This window comes from Cibotium barometz, chromosome 32 (genome assembly GCF_041138505.1).
Source record: "Cibotium barometz isolate CiBa-2024 chromosome 32, ASM4113850v1, whole genome shotgun sequence".
Classification (NCBI taxonomy): Eukaryota; Viridiplantae; Streptophyta; class Polypodiopsida; order Cyatheales; family Cibotiaceae; genus Cibotium; species Cibotium barometz.
Genome location: NC_141077.1, coordinates 25,816,340 through 25,822,923, shown reverse-complemented (window position 1 = coordinate 25,822,923; position 6,584 = coordinate 25,816,340).

Here is a 6,584-nt window from a genome sequence, read left to right as displayed (position 1 = left end):
ATGAGCTTTCTACCAAAAACAATTTGCTTGATGAGTAAGTTGATGAAGAGAATATAAAATTTGGGTAAGATTCTCCAAGAATCGAGTGTATTTTTGCACAAAAGTCTTAAGTCTCCACATTGTATCTAAGATAGGAAAACCAAGAATTGCTTCCACCATCTCAGGATCCATCACAATGCCTTTAAGAGAGATAAAATGTCCCAAAAGCACCAACTTTATCTTTGTAAAAATGACACTTTGTCGGATTAAGATTCCCATGAGTATCATCTACTCTCATAGATGCCAAATGAACCTTTTCAAGATGTGCAAATGTCCTAAGGCTTTATTGCAAGTATTTCTCAAATGAGTGTTTGGTGAATCACTAGAGGGTTTGAGGAGGGTTTTGTGGGGAGGTGGTTTGTGTAGCTGTGCAGATTAATAGGCAGGCACTTGTGTTGCTTTCCTACATTTAGGCATGCAATCAAGCAGGATAGGTAATTTTGTTAGAAAAGTGGTTGAGGGTGCATGTGAGCTAGGGAGGCTCAAAGCTTAATACAAGATTGAAACACATAATGAGTAAGAAATGGTAGAAAGGGTTGTGCACACAAGAGAGACAACAAGGTTGGGAAAAATAACTTGATTGATTACTTCATAGGCAAGTGCCCTTTTATAGATTCCATACAACTCAATATCACCTAGTGGTTTCATCAAAACAAGTGGTTTAACACAAAACTAAGTGCTAGAGAAGCTTCACCCACAAGCTAAGTGTTTTGGTCCCTTTCACATGTACATGGTCCATTTGGCCCCATCCTTCTAGGGATGTGTTTGGTGCATATTTAAACACCCCCTTCAAACACATATATTGATGACCTTTGATGACTCACTAAAACTTATGCTTACCTAAAATCCATGCAAGATGATTTCCCTCTTACTATGATTGCTTACGATGACCATACAAGTTTAGGATGAAAATTTAAGCTTGAGGCTAGTTTAGGAGTAGTTGGGCTAGAGGTTTAATGGCTGATTTACAACAAAGATTTACAAACACTTATGTAAAGTTGGGCATTAAGAGTTTGGGGTTGAGCCCAAGATATGATCTAGAAGAGATGATCACTTTACATTATGAGGGCTTCATGTTGCCCCTTGTTGTTCTCCTTTGGTTGTCCATGATCTTCTTCTTGATCTCCATACTCTTCATGCATAATATAGGCCTTTTGAGCCTTCTTTTAAAATAAATAATCTTTCTCAATGTGTCCAAGTTTGTGACAAAAATCACAAATGATTGAAGAGTTATACTTAGCCTTCCCTTTGATGTGTAGAGAGCCACTTCATTTGATGAAGTGTTGGACAAGGTGTCCTCTTTTACTTTGACCTTCAGCTTATTCTCTTCCTCCAAAAGAGAAGCTTCAACATCAACAAGCTTTGTGATAGGCATGTTGGTCAAAGTTGTCACAATGTTTTTGAAATCGGGAGGAGGCAATGACTTGAGTATCACCGTAATAACAATGTCTTCATCCACCTTTAGTGAGATGCCTCTGCAAGTTGGGTCATAAGACTTTACATATAGTTAAGATGAGATGCAAGATAAGTTATAGACTTCATATCAAGTTAAAAAACTCAATGAGCAAACCAAACTTAGAGCTCCTAGATTGAGGCCCAAATAGGGTACCCAATTGATCCCATGAAGCCTTGGAAGATTCACACCCATCCACATGGTGAATGTATGTGTCATCCAACTCAAGATTTATGATGGCTCTTGCTTTATCATCTCTGGTCTCGCATGCTAGAATAGTAGCTTGGTCCCTTGAGTCACTTGAAGATTCAAGCTTTTAGTGAATGAGAGATTTGAACTAGAAGCTTGTGAAAGGCTTGGAAGATGCTTGGATTTGATTTCAAGAAACTTGTTGGGCCTTGCAAGAGAGGTCAAGACTAGCATTGAGGTGGAACAACTGATAAGGCTTAGAGAGAACACTTGATTAGCCAAACACAAGTAGTATAAGTGATTATTCTTCTCTAATTAATATTAGAGAAGCTTTTGGCTATGGCTATGAGAAGACGCAGCTCTAATGAAGAGCTTCGTTCTCCTTATTGAGAAAACTATTGGACAATCCCTCTTAGGGAAAGCAAGCACACATATGGGCACACCTGCAGCTAAGATGAATTAGGTTGCTTGCAACCTAATCCACCGAATTAAAGTGATAGGCTAGAGCACCCAAAGGTAGGGAAGATGCTCACAAAGTTTGGTGGGCAATGGTTCACTGAGCTGGGAGCATTGAATCCTCCACCAGGGTCAGGCTATCAGCTTTGGAGCTTTGTGGAGAAAGAGTCAAAAAAGCTATAAATGAGATGACCTACCAAGAAAATGTCTTCCCCTCATAACTTGGCTTTAGATCTCATGTTAGAAAAGTGGTTGAGTGTGAGCTAGGGAGGCTCAAAGATTTATACAAGATTAAAACACATAATGAGTAAGAAATGGTAGAAAGGGTTGTGCACACAAGAGAGACAACAAGGTTGGGCAAAATAAATTGATTGATTACTTCATAGGCAACTGCCCTTTTATAGGTTCCATAGAACTCAATACCACTAGTGGTTTCATTAAAACAAGTGTTTTAACACAAAACTAAGTGCTAGAGAAGCTTCACCCACAAGCTAAGTGATTTGGTCCCTTTCACATGTACATGGAATATTTAGCCCCATCCTTCTAGCGATGTGTTTGGTGCATATTTTAACAAATTGTGGCGATGCTACTCCAGCTATGTGGCTGTCGGATGTGCGATGTGGCAAGTTGCACCCGTGTGAAGTTACGCTATGAGGCTATTAAAGAACAAGGTAGGAGGGCATCATTCCAACAAGAAGCTATCCCTTCCCATTCCCAAAGAACCAATTTTGTAATCATCATAAGACATGCGAGTATGAACCTTCCCTTATACGAAACGTTCAATAAATATGGCTTATGGTTTGAGTCTAGAATGATGACCTTCAAAGCATCTCCCTAAGGAATTCAATAAACATGGCTTATCTTTTTAGTCACACCATGATGACCTTCAAAATGAGCCCCCTCCTCTCTATGCATGGTGTAGGCATCAACTCAACCCCTCCTCCTTCCTCTTTCTTTGCATGCAGTGTTCTCAAGCTCCACATGTTGAGAAATGTGGTGACAAAGAGCATAGGAAAAGATATGGAGTGAGTTGAATTAGCCAAGCAAGAACAAAGTCCAATAAGAAGCCGCATGAGCAAAGGGAATTATCCCACATTGATGTACAAGCCAAAGGGTGTACCTCATATAAAAGGGGGCCATTTCAAGTAATGAAACATGAAGCAAGCTCTTAAGACTCTTTATGAGTACAAGTCTCAATCTTGTAACCTAATTGTGGTTGAGTCTAAGCTTTATTAGTTTAGTAGTTAATCATTATGTTTAAGCTTATACATCACCCACCTTAGATTAGCGTAATCACCATATTAATGTAAGATTAAAGCTAATCACCATAATCATGCACGTGGTACACATAATTCTCAATATGGTATTAGAGCCTTCCCTATCCCCACATCTCAACTCACATTAGTTCAAAAGCTTCACTAATCATCTAATCACCCACTAATCTCAATCTTATCCTCTTGTCTCTCTTGTGGCCGTGATTTGCCAAGCTTCATTCTCTTCATTTCCTTAGCCATTGCTCAAGCTATTCAAGGGGGACCTCCATCACTCCTAGGTGGTTACTTCCACCAAGGGGATTCTTAAAAAACGCCATCATTTGCTTGATTTTTGCGCTACTGTGTTTATTGGTTTTTTGCTCCATTTTCCTTGTGTGCACTGAATTGGGATAAGCCCCTTTAGGGTTGGCTTAACATTGCTATTACCTACATCCAACCGAAGTTTCATCTAATTTCATCATCGAATCACGATGGGAGGAGAGAAAACACAATCGCCCGTTTTTCAGCATAATACACCAATTCTAGGGTTTTTGAGCTAGCTTTCTCTACTCAATCCTTCACATCTCATCAATTTTAAGAAGCTTGTGCAAAAATCCCCATCAAACTTTCTTTCCACAAGCTCAATTGAAGGCTCCAACTTTCAGCCCTATTAATCACTGTGATTAGCACATAATCACTACCATGATCAATCATTTAGCAAAAATTGAGCTAATTAAAGTTCAAAATTAGAAAATTAGGGTGTAAATCCATTGTGGGAAACTCTCTCTTGCATCAAAAACCATCTCATCCACTTGCATTACTCAATTTAAGAGATCTTTCACCGCACACGTAGTTCTTTTTTTAGCACATAGTTTGCATCTTGTCACTTGCATCAACTTGAAATCATTATTGCATGAAAATTCAAAGCACATCACCAATTTTGTACGAGATTAGACACTGTCAATGAAGCAAAACACAAGCTCATTGTTGGTAAGACCTTCTCAAATGGCAAGTATTTTACCCTTCACGGCATCATTTGGGGAAGGGTTAAATCCTTGGGAAGCTCGTCATGGGAAAATACATGTGCATAAGCATCAAAAAATAGAGAAAATGTGCATTCAAGACTATTATAAACATGCTCAAAGCACCAGTGCATGAGATGACCACAACACACAGCATGGCATGCACACTAAAATGCATTAAAAGCACATAAGAAAATCAAGAACAAGCATTAAAGCAAGCAAGCAGTCAAAGAGCCAAGAGTCAAGCCAAAGAGCTAGAAAGCAGTCAACAAATCAACATGAAGAATAAAGAAGGCAACCAGGGGTCTTCATCAAGTAAAAGTAAGGAGATCTCAAGAAAGTAGTAGCACTAAACAAAAAAGGAGCTACCAACAATTACCCATTTTCTAAACAAAAATTTGTTGTAAAAAAATCCTACTTACTACAAAAAGTGCTTGTAAACAACCTCTGGGACCAATGACGTACCCAAGATGGAAGTTTATCTCTCACCTAGTGCCAAAGTAGCACATGAGCCAAAGTTGCTCATAGAACAAAGATGAATGTAGAAAGTCAAAATCATTTTGTAACCCTACTCTTAGAAGAGACCTCTAGACCTCAAAGATAGGTCGTCTTTATCAAGGAGGGGTCCTCACTCTTAGAAATAACCTCTAGGCCTCAAAGATAGTTCAAGTCACCATCGAGGGGGGGGGTGAAAATATGTTGTAAAACTGACATCCAACCACCTTGAGTAGCCCAAACATTTAGGACCAAGGGAGGGGGGGTGTTGAGAAATGTGGTGGCAAAGAGCACAAGGAAAAGATATGGAGTGAGTCGAGTAAGCCAATCAAGAACAAAGTCCAGCAAAGAAGCCACATGAGCAAAGGGAATTATCCCACATTGATATACAAGTCCAAGGTTGTACCTCCTCATATAAAAGGGTGCCATTTCAAGCAATGAAACATGATGCAAGCTTTCAAGCCTCTTTATGAGTATAGGTCTCAATCTTGTAACCTAATTGTGCTTGAGTCTAAGTTTAATTAGTTTAGTAGTTAATCATCATGTTTAAGCTTAGGCATCACCCACCGTAGATTAGCTTAATTACCATATTAATGTAAGATTAAGACTAATCACCATAATCATGCACGTGTTATCCATGATTCTCAACACCACAGCCTTCACCTTCCATGATGGCGGCTCCTCATGCCTTTTAACATCTGTTGCCACACTCATCACTTGGTTTTTATTTAAACCTTTAATTTATTGACTACCTTTACCTTATCCAATATGGCATGCCTTCATGCTTCGACTGTGCTTAAATTCATGACCTTTATCCCCTAAGGTTCTAAAGCCTTCAATGTCACCCCACTTATATTCTTCTCCAAGGTTGGTGACTCCTTATTTAATCCTCTCATTATCACAATTTATATACACACTCACAACATTTTGTCCATTTTGATACCCATTCTCTAACCATAAATCACATATCTACATATATAAGCTTGCCATTACACTTGCCTTTGTTGACCATCATTGACAACACTCAAATATCATGTACATAAGGCATCAAACAGTTATCTTGTATATGTATTCCCACCAATGATTTCTAATTATGCCCTATCTTTAATACAGAACCAAACATATGTGGGTACTTTAATGCAAACCCAAATGTATCTGGGTATAAGTGCTATACATGTCATAATTGGTACACGATCATTGGCATTCTAATTCCAAACATCATCTTCATGTAGGGTCTATGTTCAATAACATCGTCATCATCATGCATTGACAAAGCATACATGACCTCTTAAATGATCTATTACCCACCCAAGCACATGCCCAGACTAACTTCGCATTCTCCAAACCATGGTTAAGTCTCTCTACCACACCTGTACAAGCTACCCTAATGCTGACTGCTCTCTCTCTCTCTCTCTCTCTCTCTCTCTCTCTCTCTCTCTCTCTCTCTCTCTCTCTCTCTCTCTCTCTCTCTCTCTCTCTCTTTGCCTATGAAGTATACTCGATGGTTGGGGACTGTTTTGAATGCTTCCATCAAAAAGAAATATTAATGGTCAAGTGTTTTGTGAAACCCTTGTACCCACTTGGAGTTCCATTGATATCAGAGCTTTGACGCTTTCACATATGAAGATGATTATCCGGGGATAAACACTGGCTATTAGTGTAGTTAAACACGTCGAG